Source organism: Manis javanica, chromosome 1 (genome assembly GCF_040802235.1).
Source record: "Manis javanica isolate MJ-LG chromosome 1, MJ_LKY, whole genome shotgun sequence".
NCBI classification, from domain to species: domain Eukaryota; kingdom Metazoa; phylum Chordata; class Mammalia; order Pholidota; family Manidae; genus Manis; species Manis javanica.
Window position 1 is genome coordinate 82603158 of NC_133156.1, and position 24348 is coordinate 82627505.

General features: G+C 33.8%; 1 non-coding gene across 1 annotated transcript; it reads left to right on the forward strand.

Moving 5' to 3' along the window:
* Nucleotides 1-23494: 23494 nt before the first annotated feature.
* Nucleotides 23495-23601, forward strand: LOC118971288 (U6 spliceosomal RNA). The gene has a single exon (XR_005059664.2). It is a non-coding gene; the product is annotated as a U6 spliceosomal RNA (small nuclear RNA).
* Nucleotides 23602-24348: the final 747 nt, after the last annotated feature.

Here is a 24348-nt window from a genome sequence, read left to right on the forward strand (position 1 = left end):
CAGTGTGGATTCCTAGGGCTGGTTATTTAGCAGTCCTGGGCTTCCACTCTCTCCCCACTCCAACTTGTCTCCTCCCACTGGGGAGCTGGGGTGGGAGGCGTGCTCTGGTCCTGCTGGCTATGGCTTGTATCTTACCCCCTTCATGAGGTGCTGAGTTCTCTCAGATGTAGATGTAGCCTGAGTGTTATACTGTATCTTCTGGTTTCTCTTTTAGGAATAGTTGCATTTGTTGTATTTTCAAAAATATATATTGTTTTGGAAGGAGATTTCCACTGCCCTCCTCACACCGCCATCTTTGCTCCTGCCTCACATGTTAACTTTTTTAAATGTTTAATTGTGGTAAAAAAAAAACTGCATAAAATTGACCATTCTAACTGTGTTTAAGTGTACAATTAAGTAGTGTTAAGTATACTCATACTGTTGTGCAACAGAAAACTAGAACTTTATCATCTTACATAAACTCTACCAATTGAAAAAAAAATCCCCATTTTTCCCCTTGCCCTAGTTGCCAGTAACTATCATTATACTTCCTGTTTTGTGAATTTAACAGCTTTAGATGCCTCATATAAATTGAATCATACAGAATTGGCCTTTTTAACTGGATTATTTCACTTAGCATAAAGTCCTTAAGTTCATCCATATTGCATCATGTGACAGAATATCCTTTTTTAAGGCTGAATAACATTCTATTCTTTGTGTGTGTGTGTGTGTGTGTGTCTGTGTCTGCACATATATATAACATTTTGTTTATCCATTAATCCACTGACAGATTTTTGGATTGCTTCCACTTGGCATTTGTGAATAATGGTATGATAGATGTGCAAGTATCTCTTTAAGACTCTTCCTTTATTTCTTTTAGATAATAGGAATTTGTGGATCACATGGTAGGTCTAATTATAATTTCTTGAGATATTGCCATATTGTTTTTTCATAATGGTTCCACCATTCTACAATCCCACCAACAGAGCACAAGGGTTCTAATTTCTCCACATCCTCACCAACACGTGTTATTTCCTGTTCTTCTGATATTAGCCATCCTAATGGGTGTGACGTGGTATCTCATTGTGGTTTTGATTTGCACTTCTCTAATGATTAGTGATAAGAATCTCTTCATAAGTTTGTCAATCATTGCATGTAATGTATGTCATATTTGGAGAAGTGTCTATTCAAGTTCTTAGTCCACTTATAAATCAGGTTATTTGTTTTGTTGAGTTGAAGGGGTTCTTTTTATATTCTGGACATTAACCCATTACCAGATGCATGATTTGAAAATATTTTCTCCTGTTCCATAGGTTGCTTTTTCAGTCACTTGATTGTGTCCTTTTTTCAGAAGTTTTTGAGCATGATTTAGTGCTCTTTGTCTATTTTCACTTTGTTGCTTCTGCTTTTGGTGTCATATCCAAGAAATCATTCCCACTTGAAATGTCATCAAGCTTTCTTCTAGGAGTTTTGTGGTTTTAGGTCTTACGTTTAGGTTTTTCATCCATTTTGAATTAGTAAAATAAGAGTCTCCTTCATTCTTCTGCATGTGGATATTACAAACTTCTTTCCTCTCTCTCCAACCCTTCCCCTAGGCATTTATATGAAAATTTTATTTTTTTTTTTAATTCATCACCTGCTATTGCTCTGTGTTTTCCTTCTTATCCTTACATCTATTGTTTGGAACATTAAAACCAGCCACAGTGAAAATTATCATGATACAATAATCAAAGATTAGCATATCAGGTGGAGAATGAAGAGAAGCAGATGAATACTTGACACAAGATTCTTCTCTGTTTCTGATAATACAAAGAGAAAAAGCTACAAAATTTGACTTAAAATGAAAGTATTTCTATGCACTATTTTTTATATATGTTTGGCTACCCCTTAACAGATTGCCTCATGTGTGTCTCAGTACTTTGAGAAAGTTATTTATCACTTATTTCTCACAGAAAGAACTGGAATATAGAAGATATTTGATGTTTGGTTTATAAAATATAAATACTTGTAATATATTGTGTTGAACACATAAAAGATTGATAACTTTTCTGGAAGAGTCCTTATATAATTGCAGTATCTGTTATGAGATTTGAGTCTATTCCCAGCTTGTTCCATTATGTCATACAAATCTGCCATCAAGTAAAAATTGTATCAGGTTGCACAAAAGTATTGTTAAGTTAGTTATAAGTAAAATTCTCAAAATCTCGATATTATTACTTTAAAAATATCATTTATTATCTCAGATGTATCAAGAAACAACCACTGTTGAGACTTTATTTTCTATTCTATGTGAAATCAAATTCTCTCCAGGGTACTTTACATGACTTATTAAAATAGTTTGTTGGTAGGCAAAATTCTTCTCCCTGTGACCAGAAGACTTTAAAATTGGTGGCAAAGGAATTTTGATGTTCTCAGAAAAAAAGAATTACTGACTGAGTTTTGAAGTTAAGTTTAATGGTCTAATTTCATGTGAAAATATAGGTGCAAGCTCAGACATATTTTGATACAAGTATCTGGGAACTACATGTTGAACTAAACAATTTACAGACCTTGATATAAGTAGAAAATTACTCTTGAAATCATTTTAAAAAGGAAATGTAAAATTGATCACATTGGAATAAAAATAATCATGACTAAAAAATATTTCAGTAATATATGATTTGTATTTAAAAGAAAATTATTTTCTACATGTTGAATCACTTATACTTAGTACCAACATCTAAAGAATTATTTTCTTCTTTTCAAAGTTATATTGCATTTTTTAGAAGATAAATGAACCGGGGTCTTTAATAGCTAAAGTAGACACATCAGTATTCTGTGAATCAAGAAAACAGAAGGGGGGCTGTAACTGATGACAAAACCTTAATGTTATAGTTGTCAGTCAAAGTTATTATATTCCACAAGACACTTGGTCATTTTGCTAAAATATTTTCTTTCAAAAGTTTTTATTTTCTTTTTGAATTTTATTTAAGTGCATTTATAAGAAACCTCAAACATTTCCAATACATAACTTGAATTGCAACATTTAGTTAGGCCAATATGATTTATCATGTTAGCAAGCTAAGAGAGAAGAATGAATGCTGATGCACATAACAAGTTCATTTTAGGACAGTTTACAAAGAGGTGACTAAACAGTCAAGCAAACAAACAAAAACCAGGTCTTCATACAGATAACATTCAGTCTGTGATATTTGTGTGTCTATTAATTTAGAGTTTAACTTGATTTAATGGTACAATACCAAAGGTGTAAATTAGATTTTAGTAAGAAAATACTTTCAAAGCAAGCAGACTGCAATACTGATGCACTTTCTCATTAGCTTTGCCCTATTTTGAGATCATTTTCTATGAGTGGTCCACTCACAAAGTATAGAATATAAAAAATCTGAATTAAATTTAGTCTAAAATGATCATGTGATGTATTGTGAACTTTTTAGAAACATTTACTAAGCAGTTAGTGCAATCATATTTAATTATAAGTGCAACATATCCCAAATACTACTCTGCAGGTTATAGGAGTTCTCTCTGGCAATATAAAATGATAGATTTTCTTGAAAAATCACTAGACAACTAATATCATCATCAGGAATTACAATATTGAAGTCTTTCCAAGTAGATTTCCTCAAAGGCTAAAATTTAAAATCTATTCATTGCCATGCAAAATGGCCTATTTGTGGTTATTCAAGAAAAATAGTTTCTACATGAAAAATAGGCTCGCCAAATAATAACTAACATACCACTCCATTTTATGTTTCTGTGAGAGGTCCACTGGCTTCTAAACATAGAGTAACTTTTTATAGAACCATCAAATTTTAGAGCTAGAGCAAAGCATAGTGATCATCTCTAAGGAACTGAAGGACACAAAGCTTTAAAGAACAGAAACTAATAAAAATAAAAACAAGGAAACAATACAGATAACACACAAAAAAACAAAACTCCTTGAAAGTATCGATAAAAGACATGTCTCCTGCAAGAATGATCAAGGGAAAAAATAAAATACAAAACAAAAAAGTGCTTATATTACATATACAGTAGACATTTTATAAATCATAAGAAAATACAATGAATAAGTTTATGTAAATGAGTTGAAAACTTAGGTGAAAAGAAAATTTCTTATAAAAATATATATGATCAAAATATATAAAGAAATAAATATCCTAACTGATCATTACCACTTGAGAAATTGAATCAAGAAGAAAAAAAATTTCCCTCCAAAAGAGTCCTGGTCCAAATAGATTTATAGGTAGTTAATACAAAACTCAGAGAAATAGATAATTCACAGACAACCTGTGTCAGATAAGAGGGGAAAGCTGCCCAACACATTTTGAAAGCTAATATAATTTTGATACTAAAACAAAAAAAGTATAATGTTCAATTTTTTAACCAGCCTTACTTATAATTAGAAATGCAAAAACACTGTATACAGTACTATTTCAGTTAAGGGTGATTTATTCAAGGTTGACCATAAAAAAATCTGTGAACTTAATGTTTTATGCTAGCAAATAAAAGATCACATGGTAATCATAAAACAGCACCCTTATTAAAAATTTCTCCTAAAGGTCTATTTTAAATGCTCACTCCGGGTAGATACTCAGTATATCGCATAGGTCTTCCATGGTGTGACAGAAGACTGAAAATATTTTATCCCTTTAAAATAATTAACCTTTAAAGTAGAATTTTAATTACAAATATTGTTTTTTGTTCTTCTCATCACTAAGTTGAGAGCACCACTGGGTCTGTGATACTTAGGAAATTTCAAACAAGTTCTGAACTAAAAGTTTAACAAAAATATATACAATCTAAGCCTACACAGCTTTATTAATACTGGCTGACAGCCTCACATGCAAAGGATATTTTGCAAGTAGTTGTACAAATTAAACTTACTCAATAACTTTACAAAACCTCACCCCATTAAAAATTTGAGTGTACAAATTCTAACAAATGGAGCTGAACAATCAGAGTAGCAGAGAGGAATGTCAGTTAGAACAAAAGAGCTCAAAAGTAAGCCACTCTGCCATCTCATCTCCCCCGCTGCCTCTTCTATGTGTAATAAACATAACGGCCAACTCAGTGTTATTGAAGAAGACTTAATATTGTCTATTTAGATTTAAACAGTATCAGTGCAGGAAACTGGAAAGAAAGTTTCAAGTATATTTGCAAATTTGAATGATTGGGGGTCTGTGAGATGAGTGACACTGGATGGAGAGATTTGTATATGGGTGATCAAGGCACACACTTGCACCATCATTTAGATTAAGAATTACTAAGGGATGTCCTAGCTTCATTGAGAACATTCAATCTTTTATAAAAATGCATGAATTTGCTAGGGGATCCATGCAAGGTAATTGATATCTCGTGTCTTAAAGTGATAGTTCTAAACTTTTATACAGACAAATATTCCTCGAGTTTAAGGCTTCACCTCATGTAGATCAGTTTAGGCTCTATTATATATAGACTAGAGTACTGGCTGGTTGCAGTTTTCCTTAACTACCAGTAGACTTAGCAGTATATACACAGCCTAATTGCTTAAATTCTCACCAACAATTTTTTGACAATGTTATCAGAATATTAAAATGAGGATACAAATATTACAGATAATAACATCTGAATATTTATCCACCAAATGCAGGATGATCAGATGTTAAAGAAAAGTATCTTTTTATTGACAGTATCAGCTTCTATATTATACCTCATTGCTTTTCTTTTTCAATGTCTGAAAGTATGAACGCACTACATGAAGTTAGACTATATTTGCAAGACACAAATTTTTCCACCTTAGAAATGTAATGCATTATAATTTTAATTCTATTTATGTGATGCTGTCTTGCCAAAATTTAAACAATGGTTTTTTTTCTTTAAGCAAGGCTTATACAATACAAGATGACTCCTGCCCTTCTAGGAAGAATCTCTTACCAAAATGGAAAGTAAATTCTGTGGTCATTCATTAACTTTTCTGTTCTTACCTTCATTTAAAATGTTTTCTTTAAAAGAGCTTGAATGATTGCCACAAATAATATAAATGGCAGAAGCGCACAAGAACTCAGTTTATCACATTAAAAAGGACATTTCAAAATAGCTCCATCAGAGAGTTTTATGAGAATTTTTCATTTTCTATTTCTATAAATAGACATTTTTTTCTATTTGTACACAGCTAAAATAGAATTATAAACATGCTGTTATAGATTTAAGGATAGGGCTCTCTTCTGAAATTACGGTTATTCATTTCTTGTTTAGAAAATAATTTGGATTATTTTGAAATAAATGGAAGGAGTAAATATTGAAGAACTGTAAGTTTAGCTCGTTTTATATGAAAAGTATTTAATAGAATGAGCATCACTTGAATGAGAATCTTTGGTTAAATAGTTCCAAATCTATAATCTCTGTATAGTATGGTAAAGATTCTTGGTGTTTATTATAGCTGTAAACTTTTAATGGCTGATAATTAAATAAACAGCATCCATACTGAATCTTGCAAGATTTAATTAAACATATCACATTGCAGATGTGAGATTTATATTACTATTCATAATTAAATATAAAACACAGTTGCTAATAGGAGTACATGGAACTCTCATATAAGTTTGCAATTTCTTCTCATTTAAACAATTTTTGTTTTAAATTCCTTATTCAATTGTATTTATTATGAAGTGTTTTGTCAACAGATATAATAATATGCCACATATGCTTCTGAAAGTTAGTTCTGAGTGAAGGAATATTGTCTCAGAAATATTTCTTTAGCATATTGAATTCAGAGATAGCAGGAAAAAAATGGAAAAGACAAGACAAGAAAAAGAAAAAAAAAGGAAAAAAAAGGAAATAGAAATAGACCCTCACCTATCTACAAATATTTCAAACAAAGGAAAATGGGAGCAAGCCCAACACTATCATTAGATGTATAGATAGCTAGGAAGGAAAATGAAAAGGATTTTACTTTTCTTCAGTTTCAGCATCATATGAAACTCATAGTAAATATTATTTACAAAAAAATGGTGAAAAATGTTACAATGTACAAGTAAGTTAAACTTCAAAAATTTTATTTGGAAAAAACTATCAAACACTAAGGAATTCTAAATCTTTTTTATTTGTTATTAAAGATGCCTTTGAGAATTTTTATCCATACCATGTATAAGAAATACAGTGAACATGGAGTACTTTATAGTTGATTATACATATAATTCAGTATGCCTTTCATAATAGTAATTGTTCAGCATCTTATTTGTGATACATTATTTTGTGGAGTAGGAAAACAAAAATGTACTCTGCCAAAGACTAAAATCAGTTTATACCACCCTCCAGTACTGTATGTCTGTAATGTTTCAGGATCACAAATATTTACAATAAGAATCTTGTCATGAGGGCTCTGAGACCAGAAATGCAAATGCCTATGTTCAAATGACTGACAACGAATGGTGTGAACCTCCATATTCCTCCTTTCCACATTCCACAAACACAAAGAAAGGCACAATTTATTTTTAATAAACTATGAGAATGAATTACATCCTAATATCTAAATTAATTACCTGGTCATTCTTGATTAACACTTCTCTAGTTACTATTGTATTGCAAAGAATTACCAAGTTAAAAAATCTGTAGGTGGGCTGAGATAAAACTATAAATTCTGTATTCAACAAGAAATAATTTGTCAGACATATATGGTTATTAAATGCATGTATATAAAACTATAATTGTTCATGGAATTTAAAAATAGATGGAACAGTCTCAAAGTTATCTATTCAAAGAGAAGATTCTGATAAAGAAAAATAGATGGATCCTAGCAATGGAGCTGTCCAGGGCTCCATACACATGTGACAGTTTCTTATTTACATGTCGCTCATGTTTATGCATGTTCAGATGAATACAGCTGCTACCCCATTCTCCAGAAATCACAGATACTGGTCAAGTCTACAAACGGTAGCCATGTTTGAGCTTGTAATGTATATTATCATGAAAAACTAGAAGCTGTATGTCAGGGAGGGGGAAAAGCAGCACAATTTGCTTTGAAAAGATAACATTTTTCAAAAAATAAATAATATATATTCAGTTCAGCTCCTTTAGGTGCTTTCATGTTATAGGAATTCTGCTGGTGATGAAAACAGCATTCAGCCAATCAAATGGCGGTACCCTAGTGTCATCCAAAGTAGAAGCCTAGTGTTTAAAATAAGCCTGATGAATTATTCATAGAGCTGATGTTTATGCAAATTAGAGAATCATGCACCCACCTGACCACCAAGGGAAGGAAAAAACACAGGGAAAAAATCCCACCATGCTTTTAGCATTCTCCAGAACCTATGTAATCAAATGATAATATTGTTTCATTAAATGCATCAAGGAATTATAATCCTTACCTGATTAGTTTGTAGGGCCTTCAGATTTTCTGGATGAAATAACTGACTGTGCATGCAACCAATAAAACTGAACTGAAAAGCTGATTAAGGGCACTTACTTAATGCAAAGCCACTCACTGAATATTCATATGATGTCTGTGTTTATGCAAATTAAAGCAAAAGAAAGCCCAAGGGGATTGGTTGCCATAGCCCACAAATACTGTGTAGAGCAGAGAATATAGAGTAGTGACAAATAAATCTTGAAATTTATAGCTTTGGCGCAACAAAGGAGAAATAGTAAAATATTAAAAAGCCTAGGTGAATTACAGTTTTAAAGTGCTTTATTTAATCATATTACTTTAGGACTATTGACTATTTGTACCATGTAATGATCTATAATTATCTTAATGCCAAAAGATACTGTCACTTGTGTTTGTCAGTTTTATTTATCCTGCAGTCATTTATATGAGCAGATCACTTAAGCATATAATAGTAAAGAAGAAACAATTATAATAAAAATGTAATTCAGTATAATAATAACTAAACCCAGGGCTATGTGTGGCCCTTTATTCAGTCTTGTGTGTAGTGATCCTTCAGTGCTGAAATCTTACTGGGGAGTGAAGTGTCAATGGAAGATCTCCAACATTAGGTTGAGCTCTTTGTTTTCTTAATACTGATGTATGTATCTGCTTCATTTGAACTGCAGATTATTTTATATTAGAACAGATACTGTGAATCTTTTGGCTAAGAACCATTCTGACACATGCAATTTTTAATTCCTAGGATTTTCACCTTTGGAGCCCAAATGCAGTAATGTTCTCTGAAATGCATGCTAATATATAGTGTCCTGATGATGAAAAACTGAATCCTCACCTTATGTATGTGATAACCCATTACAGGCATTGACAGGATTCATAATATTTAAATACAATGCATGTCTGACATAAAATGCTTTACATTGTCAAGAATGTTTTCCACTTTTTACCTTTTTAATAAATAAGAAGTGGAGAAGCTAAAAATGCTGGAATGCATCTGGTAGGTTTTTGGGGATTTTTTTGTTTTCTGGAACATACTTTCTTTTCAAACTTCAAAAATAAGAGGGCAATGTTCTTCATGGTAGTTACCAGTAACTGAAGAGTATTTATCACTTACAATATTCCTAATAATTCTCACATCTTCATTCCATAATCACTCTGATCTCCCCCATATAACATAATGACCTTTAAAATATGTCTAAGAAAAATAAAATTTAAAGCTATTTAAATTTAAGCATCTGTATAAATTGTTTACATTTATCACAAATGCTATAAAGACTAGATCCAATGTTTATTATCTTGAATGTGGTGATGGTATCACCAGTAAAATTCATATGTCTAAACTCACCAAATTGTATACATTAAATATGTGCAGTTTTTGTATGTCAATTAAACTTCAAGAAAGCCAGGGTGGTAAAGTCTGGATGCAATTCCCAGACATTGTTTTCCTAGAAGACATTTAAAGAGAAATTTGTTTGTGGTACCTTATGGCTACCTAATTACAACTTTCATGGTTTCAAATCATTTCCTTTCTTTTAAAGTTGTTCATTGACTTTCCATGAGAGTAATCCTCATAAACATACATTTATCTATAGCCATGTATATTTCCCACAATTGATATTATATGTGTGTGTGTGTATGTTGATTCTAAATAATGTCTCCTTAAAATTTCTTTTTCCTAAGGTTTAGAATTGACTTGACAAATACAATGTGTTTGACATGCCAGATATTTAGAATTAGCTTGATAAAATTTTAGAAGCTGTGATTTCCATTATTGTTTATTAGTTACATTCTTCCTTGAGTTTATTAATTATTATATGCATAATATCTGTTCCAAAACACAGAATAAATATTAATGGCTGACAAGTAGTACACCTGCCTAGGAATCATGCAATTCTTTTTATACTATAGATATAAGAACGTATTATTCAGAAGGACTGGGAATTTCTTAGTTTCTAATTAAAGAATCCTAAATTTAAAACTTCTAAGAAATGATATTTATCTTAATCAGCAACAGTTGCCTTTTATTAAGTTTCCCTACCTCCATAAGAAAATGTTTTTGTGAAACAGAGGACATAGGTAATTATCTGGTCCCTAGCTCTTTCTCTAAAGAGGATTTGTTCATGTAACTCAACTCCCAATAGAAACATTTTTCTGATAAAGTATACTTTAATAGCTAACATTAATAATGATGATGAAAATAATTATTATTGTTTGATTTTTTTTTCAATATAAGTACCCTTATTGAAAGCACTGGGAGAAATGCTAGATTACAATACCAATCAACAATATGACAATGCATTTTCATGTTAGTAAATGGTATTTTTCCAAACATCAAAATTTTCCAACTTTCCAATTAAAATTCAAACACAGTTTTACCAAAAACAGTTATTGCTTACTTAAGCTGCATTGACTATGCTTTGGTTGCAAAAAAATTAAGGCTTCCTTCAGAAAGTTATTTCTATTTTCAAAGAAAATACATTATACACATACCCCTTAAATGAACTGTCAGAGCAAAACATAAGTGGATATCATTAATGTCATCCTTTGTCCGATTCCTGATATTAGGGGAATTTTTCTTTCCTTTTCTTGGATTGTATCTCTTAATCTCTGGCCTTCATATAACTTCAAGGTATTTCTGACAACTTTAAAATATTTATAAACCAAATCCAAACTTCCCTATGCCATGGCCACCTCAGACCTCTTATCCTATATCTATTAGGGCAAGATTAGATTATTCAGTGAACTATGTTCTGTAGAAAACCAAAATAGTTTATTCCACAGGAAATAACCCAGTGCTTTTGAAACTGAGTTAACTAATTTAAATTATGGATGCATAATATCCAAGTTCAAAATTCATTCAATTATTTACTCTAGGGTCACAATGAAATCCTAAAGGAGTACTCATAAATTCTTATAAAGTCTTTCATAAAGAGATAAAGTTTAGTTCATTTGTCATTACATTGGAAGTCTCAGTCTGTCCAACTCATTGGACTTTATATACTATCCAAAGAATATAAATGAACATACAGAGACAACCAAAATTCAATCAGTAAATCAATCAGGTGTAGTTAGTTGTCCATTGCCCAGATATAAAACTAAGCCAGGGGTTGGCTTCCCCCCTCAAAAAATAAGTACATAAAATTAGTTTGGTCTATAAATGTTTTTAAATTAAAATTAGTTGTTAAGATGTAAAATTAAAAGATTTTATATGAAAACCAAAACTTCTGGTTCTCTTGGAAAATCAGGTGCATCACACTTGGCTGGCATCCCCCAAAAAACAAACCCTGGGAAGCAGTTAGAATGCCCCTCTAAGTAGGTCCTGAGGTCTCCAAATGTCAGGAGTTCTCACAAGGATGCTTCACTCTTTTATGCTATCCCTGAAAGTATCTGAATTTGTAACCTGAGGCATTTGAGTTGTGAAATCTTGATAGCATTGGATTTTGAGACTGTATTTAATCTAATGTACATGTCTGACTTTCATATTTTTATTTAATAGATGCATGTTTAGAAATTCATTGTTCGAGAAGTAATCCAAAATGAAAAGTAATTTTTGGAAGAGTAGGTTACCAGTAGGTAGGCAGGCTGCCTCCATGTACACATTATTATGATTCTGCTTATATCAGATATTATCATGAAACCCTTTTTATAACAACATCAACAAAAACATCACTAGTGTAATGGACTAAATTCACAAATCAAAAGACCCAGGATGGATGAACAGATAAAAAAACAAGACCAGGGGATTCTGGGAAAAAGATGGTGGTCTAAGAAAGCAAGGCAGAAACATCCTCTGAAAATCACATAGAACATAAAAATACTGCAAATACAGCTAAGCCTGTAAATGACCTGGAGACTGCAGAACTGACTACCTACATTTGGGGAAGAAGAGAAGACCTCACAGAAAAGGGTTAAATGCCAAAGCTGTGGTCTTGTGGAACCCAAACCCTCCCTTACCCCAGCCCACAGATGGGAGGAAGAGGAACAGAGCTAGGAGGAGTAGAAGCCCAGTACCACTTAACACCTGGCCTTGGAGATCTGCTCTGAGAACATGAACCCACATTACATGGTGCTCTGGTGATTAGTGGGGCTGGACAACAAAGACATGTGGAATAATCAGTGAGGCTGAAATTCCAGCCACTTGTGGAGAACAGGTATACTCTACCAACCCCTTGAGACAAAAGCAAAGTGGGAAGTTTGAAAGACTTCCCAGCAGCAAGAGGGGTACCAGGTGGGCAAGGGTTACACAGTGTTATTTGCTCAGGAGAAAGGTCAGGTAGACAATACCTCCCGAGCCCACCCTTGGCCCAACATGTTAGGAACTCTTAGGAGCCCCAGACATTCCATCCCTCTCACTTTCAATGCAACCCTGAGGTTTTTCCCTGCAGCACAGAGCCTCCATGTGTTGATAGGCTTTTTTGTTTTCTTTGTGTAATTTATTTCTAGTTTCATACCATTGTGGTCTGAGAAGCTGCTTGATACAATTTCAACCTTTTTAATTTATTGAGATTCTTTTTTGTGGCCTATTATGTGATCTGTTCTGGAAAACACTCCATGTACACTTGAGAAGAATATGTATCCTGCTGCTTTTGGATACACATACTTTGCTCCCATGTAGGCAAAGGGAGACCCAGCTTTCTTGGCTCTGTTTCAGGTCAGCCCAGGAGCTGCCTGTAGGAGCCAGACCTGGGAGTTCCTTCCTCCTGGAAGGTGACAGAACCGCCCACCTGCAGTCCCTGCCCCAGCTCCACAGCAACAAGGCTCCTCCCTATGTGCAACCCACTTTACCTGGCATTGGAGGCAGGCATTGTAGAGGGAGATGCTCCCAGCTTTCTAAGTCCTGTTTCAGCCCAGCTGGAAAATTACTGCAGCAGCCAGCCCTGGGAGTGACTTCCTCTCGTCAGGTGCCAGTCCGGCTCACCTGCAGCCCCACCATTGCTTCAGGCCAGGCAGAGGTCAGTTCTGCCCACAGTGACTACAGCTGCACAACCGTGAGTATTCTTCCTGTACATGCGATCAGCTGATGGCCTATACAACCCAACTGAAATCAGATCACTACAAGCCAGACAGAAAGGTGCCTTTCCCACTGCCTGCCAACAGCTGGGACTCCTGCACAGGAAATTGAGCTTCTAGGCACTAGAAGGCACCTCCTAAATAAAGCTATTCTATTCCATAGGAAACACTAAAAAAAACAATGAGGAGGGAGAGGAATTTGGTGCAAACAAAACTACAAGAAAAAAACACCAGAAAGAGGGCTGAGTGAAACTGAAATCACCGATCTTCTTATAAATACTTCAAAGTCAATGTCATAAACATGCTCATAGATCTACAGAAAAATATTCAAGATCTCAGGGAAGATTTCAACAGAAAGATTAATGATCTCCAAATGAGTCACTTAGAGCTGAAGAATACAATATCTGAAACAAAAGATACAATGGAGGGATTTAATAGTAGACTTTCAAAGGTTAAAGAAGTTGTAAATGATCTGGAAATTAGGGTGCAAGAAAACAATGAAGCTGAAAAATATCCAGAAAAAAGGATCTCTAGGAATGAAAGAATAAGAGAGCTGGGTGACCAATCCAATCAGAACAATATTCACATTATAGGGGTACCAGAAGAAAAAGAGAGAAACAAAGGAATAGAAAGTCTTTTTGAGGAAATAATTTTTGAAAACTTTCCCAAACTCAGGAAGGAACTAGACTCTCAGGTCATGGAAGTTCAGAGGGCCCCTAACAAAAGGAACCCTAAGAAGACAGCACCAAGATACATAATAATTAAAATGTCCAAGATCAAGGATGAGGAGAGAGTACTGAAAGCAGCCAAAGAAAAGATTACTTATAAAGGAAACCCCATCAAGCTACCAGCAGACTTCTCAGCAGAAACTTTACAGGCCAGAAGGGAGTAGCATGATATATTTAATGTAATGAAATAGAAGGAACTCCAACCAAGAATATACTCTACCCAGCAAGATTATCATTTAAATCTAAAACAGAGATTAAACAATTTTCAGATACACAAAAGTTAAAGCAATTCATCACAACTAGGCCAGCCCTACAGTAAATGTTAAAGAGACTGCTTGAGATGAAAATGTTCCTAAGGCTAAATAGCTGTCACCAGAGAAAATAAACCCACAGTAAAGGTATTAGGCCAATTAATTACCAAGCAAGTATGAAATTAAATCAACTACTCACAAATCAGTCAAGGGATACACAACATATGCAGAACATGATACCTAATATATAGTGTGGAGGAGGAAGAAGAAGAAGCGGGTAAATAAAGTACCTTTAGATTGTGTTTGAAATAGAGTAATCAGCGATTTAAGATAGACTGTTAGATAGTAAGGAAGCTATCCTTGAACCTTTGGTAGCCCCAGATCTAAAGCCTACGATGTCAATAAGTATATATCTATCAATAATCACTTTAAATGTAAATGGACTAAATGTACCAATCAAAGGATATAGAGTGGCAGAATGGATAAAAAACAAGACCAACTATATACTGCCTACAAGACTCATTTCAGACCCAAGGACATACATGGACTAAAGGTGAAGGGATGGAAAGAGATAGTTCATGCAAATAATAGGGAGAGCAAAGCAGGAGTAGCAGTACTTATATCAGACAAAGTAGATTTCAAAACAAAGAAACTAACAAGAGACAAAGAAGGATGTTACATTATGATAAAGGGGTTAGTCTGACAAGAGGATATAACCTTTATAAATATCTATGTACCCAATATAGGAGCACCTAGATATGTAAAAAAATACTAACAGAATTAAAGGGAAAAATAGAATGCAATGCATTCATTTTAGGAAACTTCAACACACCACTCATGCCAGTAGATCAACCAGACAGAAAATAAGTAAGGAGACAGAAGCACTGAACAATACATTAAAATAGATATCTACAGAACACTCTACCCAAAAGCAGCAGGATACATATTCTTCTCAAGTGTACATGGAATGTTTTCCAGAACAGATCACATAATAGGCCACAAAAAAGAATCTCAATAAATTAAAAAGGTTGAAATTGTATCAAGCAGCTTCTCAGACCACAATGGTATGAAACTAGAAATAAATTACACAAAGAAAACAAAAAAGCCTATCAACACATGGAGGCTTAACAACATGCCTCTAATTTATCAATGGATCAATGAACAAATTAAAACAGAGATCAAGCAATATATGGAGACAAAGGAAAACAAGAACTCAACAGCCCCAAACCTGTGAAATTCAGTGAAGGCAGTTATAAGAGGCAAGCACATAGCAATATAGGCCTACCTCAAGAAACAAGAATAATTCCAAACAAACAATCTAAACTCACAATTAAAGATACTAGAAAGAGAAGAACAAATGAAGCCACAAGTCAGTAGAAGGAGGAACATAAAGAGATCAGTGCAGAAATAAATAAAACTGAGTAGAAGAAAATAATAGAAAAAAATCATTGAAACCAGGAGCTGGTTCTTTGAGAAAATAAACAAAATAGAAAAGCCCCTAGCCAGACTTACCAAGAAAAAAGAGAGTGTACACACATAAACAGAATCAGAAATGAAAAAGGAGTAATCACAATACATGCCACAGAAATACAAAGAATTATTGAGAATTCTATGAAAATTATTTGCCAATAAATTGGAAAACCTAGAAGAAATGGAAAAATTCCTAGAATAGTACAATATTCCAATACTGACCCAGGAAGAAACAGAAAAAATGAACAGACCAAATACCAGCAAGGAAATGAAATTGATAATCAAAAATTACTTAAGAACAAAATGCCTTGTCCAGATGACTTCACAGCTGAATTTTATCGAACATTTAAAGAAGAGCTAATAACCTTCCTTCTTAAATCATTTCAAACAGTAGAAGAGGACATACTTCCAATCTCATTCTATGAAGCCAGCATCCCTCTAATACCAAAACCAGGCAAAGACACCACAAAAAAAGGTAGTTACAGATCAATATGCCTGATGAACATAGATGCAAAAATCCTCAACACAATATTAGCAAACTGAAATTAAAAATACCAAAAGGATCATCCGTCATGACCAAATGGGATTTATCCTAGGGATGCAAGGTGATAGAATATTCATAAATCAGTCATTGTGACATACCGCATTAACAAAAGGAAGGATAAAAAAAATGTGATCATCTAAAAAAATGTGATCATCTCAATAGATGCTGAAAAAGCATTTGACAAAGTTCCACATCCACTCATGATAAAAACTCTCAACAAAGTGGGTATAGAAGGAACATACATCAACATAATAAAGGCCATAGAGGACAAACCTACAGCTAACATATTCAACAGTGAAAAGCTGAAAGCTTTTCCTCTAAGATTGGAAACAAGAACAAGATGGTACACTCTCACCACTTTTATTCTATACAGTATTGGAGGTCCTAGCCATGACAATCAGACAAGATACAGAGATAAAAAGCATCCAAATTGGTAAAGAAGGGTTAAACTCACTATTTACAGATGACATGATACTATACATAGAAAATGCTAAAGACTCAATCAAAAACTATTAAAATTAATAACTGGATTCAATAAAGTTGCAGTATATAAAATCAATATACAGGAGTCTTTTGCATTACTATATACTAATAAAAAACTAGCAAAGGGAAATCAAGAAAACAATTCCATTTATGATTGCATATAAAAGAATAAAATAATACCTAAGAATAAACCTTACCAAGGAGGTGAAAGACCTGTACTTTGAAAACTATAAGACACAAATAAATTGAAAGCTATCCCATGCTCATGATAGGAAGAATTAATATTGTCAAAGTTGCCATCCTGCCCAAAGCAATTTATAGCAATGCAATCTCCATCAAAAATACCAATGACATTTTTCAATGAACTAAAGCAGATAATACTAAAATTAATATGGAACCACAAAGATCCTGAATAATCAAAGCAATCTTGAGGAAAAAAAAGAACAAAGCTGGAGGAATCACACCCTCTGATTTCAAGCTATTCTTATAAAGCTGCAGTGATTAAAATAGTATGGTTAGCACAAAAATAGACACATAGGTCAATAGAACAGAATAGAGAGGCCACTAATAAACCCGTGCATATACAGTCAATTGCTATATGACAGAGGAAGTAATATTATACAATAGAAAAAAGACAGTCTCTTCAATAAATGGTGTTGGGAAAACTGAACATCCACATTCAAGAAAATGAAACTGGATCACTGTCTAACACCATACACAAAAGTAAACTCTAACTAGATTAAAGACCTAAATATAAATCTAGAAACCATAAAACCCTTCAAATAAAATGGACAGATATCTCTTGAAAACAGGATAAGCAATTTATTTCTGGATAAGTATACCTAGGAAAGGGAAACAAGCAAATACAAATAAGTGGGACTACATCAAACTAAAAAGCTTATGTACAGCAAAGGACACCGTCAACAGAACAAAAAGGCAACCTACTGCAAGGGAGAATACATTTGCAAATTATATATCTGGTAAGGGACTAATGTCCAAAATATATAAAGAACTCACGCAACTCAACACCAAATGGGCAAAGGACATGAACAGACATTTTTTTCAAAGAAGACATACAGATGGCCTACAGGCACATGAGAAGATGGTCCATATCACTAATGATCAGGGAAATGAAAATCAAAACCACAATGTGATATCACCTCAGTCACACCAGTTAGAATGGCTAATATCCAAAGGGTGAGAATTAACAAGTGTTGGTGAGGATATGGAGAAAAGGGAACCCTCCTCCACTGTTGGTGGGAATGTAAATTGGTTCAGCCACTATGGAAAGCAGTTCCTTCAAAAAGCTAAAAATAGCAATATTACAGAACTCAGTAAATCCTCTTCTAGGAATTTACCTGAAGAAAACAAAATCACTGATTTGAAAGGATATGCACTTCTGTATTTAGTACAGTGTTATTTACAATAGTCAAGATAGGGAAGCAACCAAGGCATCCATCAATAGATGACTGGATAAAGGTGTGGTACATATATACAATGGAATATTTTCAGCCATGTCACCATTTCAGCAACATGGTTGGTTGGACCTAAAGGGTAGTATGCTAAGTGAAATAAACCAGACAGAGAAAGACAAATACCATATGATTATGATTTCACTTATATGGGGAATCTAAAGAAAACAAAAAACAAACAAAACAGAAATAGATTCATAGACACTAAGAAGTGAACATGGTTGTTACCATGGGGAAGGGGTTGGAAAGGGTGAGTAAAATAGGTGACAGGGATAAAAAGGCACAAAATCTCATCACATATTAATTAGGGAAGAGAGTAGAACAGAGTATATAGCTAATAGTTCTGTAATGTAGATTACTGTTCAATCACTATGTTGTATAATTAAAACCAATATAATACTGTATATCAACTGTACTTCAAGAAAAAGGGGAGGAAATAAAGTATGAAGTCATAAAAAGTAATAGAAAAGTGAAATAAACATCAATACTAATATTTCACAAATTATTTCCCAACAGCAAATGTATAAATAGACACACACACACACACACACACACACACACACACTCTCAAGAGCACTAGGTAGATTAGTAGTTGTTAACAATGTCCTCTTTTAATGTTAACTTCAAAGAACTAATCACTAATCCCTGGGTTCTTTTCTCCTTTCTCCCTGCTGCCGTTTTCAAATACCTCAATTTTTTAGAGCCTATCTGTGGTTTCACCAGGGATCACAGTCCTCATAGTTCTTCTCATAATGTTCATGAATTGTACTTGATACTTTCCTCTCTAATTTGGCAAGGGTGGAGGAAAAGATAAAAACTGTTCTTGGACACTTGAGAATTCCTTCATCACCCCTTCAAGTAACCTTAGCACAAAAAAACAAGATGATGAGTCCATATGAACCCTTTGACAAAAAAACTTGTCATCTAGTCCAATCACAAGAAAACAATTTGCCTCTCTATTTGTAATGGAGAAACAAACTATCCTCTCTACAGTCTCACCTGCAATAACTAATCACATTTAAGTTTTAGCTGCAGTTTACCTAGAGCAATTTCCTTCCTGCTTGAGTCCTTAGCAAGCATTGCCCACAAATGTAAGCTTGTCTGCTGCTTAAACATGTGGTTTTGTAATTCATAAAGGTGGGAAGTTTGTGCATAGACAAGCACAGCATTAAGTTGAAAAGTAGGCAAAATGTTTTTCTTCCTCTCCCCTCTGCTTGGTTTGCATGGACCCTGCTTTATAATTACAGAGATGCTTACTACATTCAGCCTTTCTGGGCAATATACCTTGCTTTTGATTTTGTTTTTCTCCCTACATCTCAAAATTCATTTTATGTCTTCCTCTTTTTAAGGGCTCTGACTGATGCCTGGTTGATTGATATATATTTGATAAATTCATTCAAGCAACAGCTTAATAGGTAATAGAAGGGCCAGAGGCAGAGACAATTTGATTCAAAATAATCTTTCCAATCATTCTACATAAGCAAGCATTTGCCAAAACGGTATTGGTTCTAGTGGTACCTGATTTAAGCTTTAAGAGCAAAGCAAGGAGGTAATCTTAGAATAAAATCATTGGAAAAAACATTCACCAACGTGGTACAGATCTCATGTTAGGGAGGGAAAATCTCTAGCTGATGGCTTGATTTAACCATAGTTTAATACTAACATAGGTATTATTGTTGCAGGCCAAGAGTTTCATTTCCTAAGGTAACTTCTAAACTTACATATTTCACAGCACAGATTGGTATTTTGAAAAGAATATTTGCAGGATACTAAATAACTACTGTCTTCAAGTTACTATTTCACTTCAATCCTGTCACATATCTACTGAAGTCCATTGTATCTGTTCATATCATGATCTCCCCATCTTCATTGCCATAATTTATAGGCTTCCTATCTATTCTTTTATCTTTCCCAAATATTTAATTACTTGACTTAAAGGTTTCATTTCTAACACATGCTTTATAACAAATTTTGGAAACTTCAGCTTCCACTTTATGTATCTTCCAAAATCCAGACTTGATATACTTACTCTAAACATCTCAATTCCACTTCTACAAACTTTGAAACTTGTCATCACCTGCAACAGTTTTGCATCTTTCTTTCTCCTGTACCTACTCACTTATTTACTTCATTCAATTTAATATTTTCATTACATCTAATATATCTTCATTTTTATTTTGTTCTGTGCCCATATGAATTCCATGATCAGCTATAGTATATATGTTCTAATCCTTTCAACTATCTACCATAAGAGCTTTTCTGTCTCAGAATAAAACCCACATGCATTTCCTATGCTCCCATTCACACATATTTAGGCATATCAACTTTGAGGGATTTTTAAAAATTCCAATATGAATTCATGTTACCAACTTCAATCTCAGCAAGGATGAATGACATCTCAGGTAACTACCTTCATTGGCTCTGGCTCTCATCCAGGGGAATGGAATATGATATTGAAAAGGGTATGCCAATTGTCAGCCATGTATTTGACATTATGTACATGTATAAATTTACCACTTCAATGCATATATAAGATATCACCATTACCCCAAACTGTTCTTTTGTGCTCTTTGGTCAGTCCCCATCCCCCATGCAACAAGGATGTAACAACTCATAATCTGATTTCTGGCACTCTGAAATATTACATTTTTCTTTTCCTACATAAAATTGTTTATAATTTCATATCAATGGAATGTAGTCTTCTGTATCTGGCTTCATATACTTAGTACAAATGTTTGAGATTCATTCATGTTGAATGTATCAGTGGTTTATTCCATTTTAGTGCTAAAAAGCATTTCATTGTCTGTATATTACAATTTATTTATTCATTCACCAGTAACTAGACATTTGGATTGTTTCCAGTTTTTGGCTATTATAAATACATTTTCTGTGAATGTTTGCATTCAAGCCTTCATGTGGACATATGCATTAATTTTTCTCAGATAGATACTTAGAAATGGTGAGTGATGTGACAGTGTATATTTAACTTCTTAAGAATCTACCAAACTGTTTTTCAGTCTGGCTATGGAAGACAGACTTTAAGGTGGCCCCCATGATCCCTGCCTGCCAGTGTTCATTCTCTTTTATAACTCCTACCCTTTGAGTATGGATAAAACTTGTGACTTTTCTAAGCAATGGAGTATGGCAAATGTGAGGGGATGCAATTCTTGTCAACACATTACATTATATATAATACTCTTGTGTTGCAAGTAGACTCACTTTAGAGTCTCTCTTACTATCTTTGAAGAAGCAAGGTGCCATGATTTCTATAGCCACAAGTAAATTAATTCTGCCAAGACGCTGAGGGAGTTGGAAAAGTACTGAATCCTGAAATGAGAACTTAGCATGGCCACAACTTAATGGCAATCTTGTGATACCCTAAGCAGAAGACACCCCTAAGCCATGTCCAGACTTCTGACTTACAGAAATGTAAAATAATAAATCTGTGTTGTTTTAAGCTGCTGTTTGTTATAATTTGCTACATAACAATAGAAGATTAATACAGTAGCTGTACCACTTTGTCTTCTCACCAACAATGTTCATTCCACTTGTTCCACATCCTTAATTTGTACTCTTAGTCTTTTCCATTTTAGCCATTCTAATCTAATTTAGAAATACTTTATCAATTTATATTTAAAAATCTTGGATTTTGATTAGAATTGTATCAAATCTACAGATGAATTTAGGAAGAATTGACATCTTAACAATATTGGCTATTCTGATTAATGAACATAGTATATGTCTCCATTTATTTAAATCTCCCTTAATTTCTCATAACAATCTTTGTACTTTCCAGTGTCCAGGTCTGGCTCCTGGATACATTATGTTAAGTTTATCCCTAAATAATTCATGCTTTTACTGCTAGTTTAAATGGTATTTAGAATTTTAAATTTATAATAGTTTATTTGCTAGTATATATAAATAAAAATTATTTTTGTGTATTGCCCTTATATTCTGCTATTGCTAGGCTTTAGATTTTATTTGTGGCTACCCCAGCATTTTCAGAATTTGTTTGGGTGTGCTTAGAGTAATCTTAACTCTAGGAAGAGTGTAGTCCTACATGGTTCTGGGATTTTTGTTGAATTCTCTGAGTGAACATCAAGTATTCTCATCTCTGTGCGCTCTAGAAAGTGCTCAGCTTAAAGCCAGTGGTCTGTCTTTGGCCTGCAATTCCCAGGTGCCTCAGCCTCCGTAATCTCTGGGTCACCAGCTCAGCAAGAGCACCATTCTGCCCCCCATGTTTCACAGTTTGGAATGTAACTACAAGTAGAAAGCCAGGAAATCATGGAGTTCACCCATTTTATTTCCCTTAATGGTCCTAAACCTACTCTTGTTCACTTTCTTAAAACAGTTCTTTTCAATATTTAGTCCAGTTTTTTAACTGTTCCTCGTGGAAATATAAATCTAATCCCTGTTATTACATCATAGTAAGAGGTGTACCACCTATCTCTGCTTGTGTTTTAGAATTTAAATTCTTCAATTAGATCCTATTCTCTTTATTTTTTTCACAGAGTACTCATGATTTCTGGTCCACCAAATACCATTTTTTGCATGTAACAGAATTGACAAAGTGCAACCACATTAAGAATGCCATTAGGCATTTGGAATTTCATATATCAACAAATAAAATTAAAAATAGGTAAAGCTATAGCAAATTTTAATAACACATTTAATAGCTTTAATTAATTTATAAAGAACTTGCTAACAACAGAAAATATGCATTATTTTAAAAAATACACAAACATTAAGAAGTCATTGGCCTCAACATAATCTCAACAATTCCAAAAACCATAAGCCATACAGGTTTAATGCTAGCAGTAGTGAAATAGTTTGTAATTGACAATAAAAAGTAGCTAAAAATTCATGTTCATTTGGAATTAGAACATGCACTTTGAAATAACTGTTGTGTTAAAGAAGCCCTCAAAGGAAAAATTATATATATAAATGGAATTGCATTACATACAGATTTAACTTCTGCATATTCAAATGTGCTTACTAGTATGAGAAAAAAAAAAGTAAGAGTGGGATATAAATAACTATATAAATAATGTGGTTGATTCTGACTACCATTCCATTCAAAGAGGAAATACATGTGAAAAAAGGAAAGATGTTCTTCTCTGTTAACTCTGCTGTTCTTCATGATGTGAATATTACACCATATTGAATAGGGTACATGTCTTTAAAAATACATGAAGATGGTGTTCACTTCAGCAGCACATATGCTAAGATTGGAACGATACAGAGAAGATTAGCATGGCCCCTGCGCGAGGATGACATGTAAATTCGTGAAGCGTTCCAAATTTTTCTGCAATGGGATATGGGGGGTCTCGATGATAAGGGTGAATGTAATAACCACAGTGTTTTTCTTGTGAAACCTTCATAAGAGTGTATATCAATGATACCTTAATAAAAAAAAGTACATTAAGATGCCTTCCACTTCCGGTAATGAAGACCCGGTAATGTGGACCAAACCACCAAGTGAAGCCAACCAGAGGGAGATTTACCATGAAGCTAATGAAACTAGTTTTCAGGACTTCTCATTGGCATGACCCTATATCTGATTTTGTATGCTTTTTCTTAAAGAGGAACTCACAAATTGGTAAGTTTCATACTCTACAAAACACGATCACCAACCAGAACAATATTACTGTTCAAAACAAGAGTAAGGAGTTACCATGTCAATGTCCAGGAAAATATAGAAATCCAAGTATACCAGGTCTTTGGGGCTCCTTCCGTGAAGGAGGCATTTGCAGATCTAGAAAGAACTTTGAGACTCTAAACTATCTTTGACAACTTCTTCAGTGCAACAAAAGCTGAGTCCAAGGCTTGACCACAGAGGATGGCCCTGGTAAGCAACCCTAAGATCCACCCCTTAGAAGTAAGGACAAAAAGAAAGTAATTCAACGTTTGCAAGTACTGAGCAACCTCTAAGTCATAAGGGTTGTACAGAAAAGCTCAAACCTTGAATTTGACTTAAGATCACCTGTTTTGCTTGTGTCTCCAAATGCCTGACAAAAGTAAACAGAAATTCTCTCTGAAGGAAAATACTTCA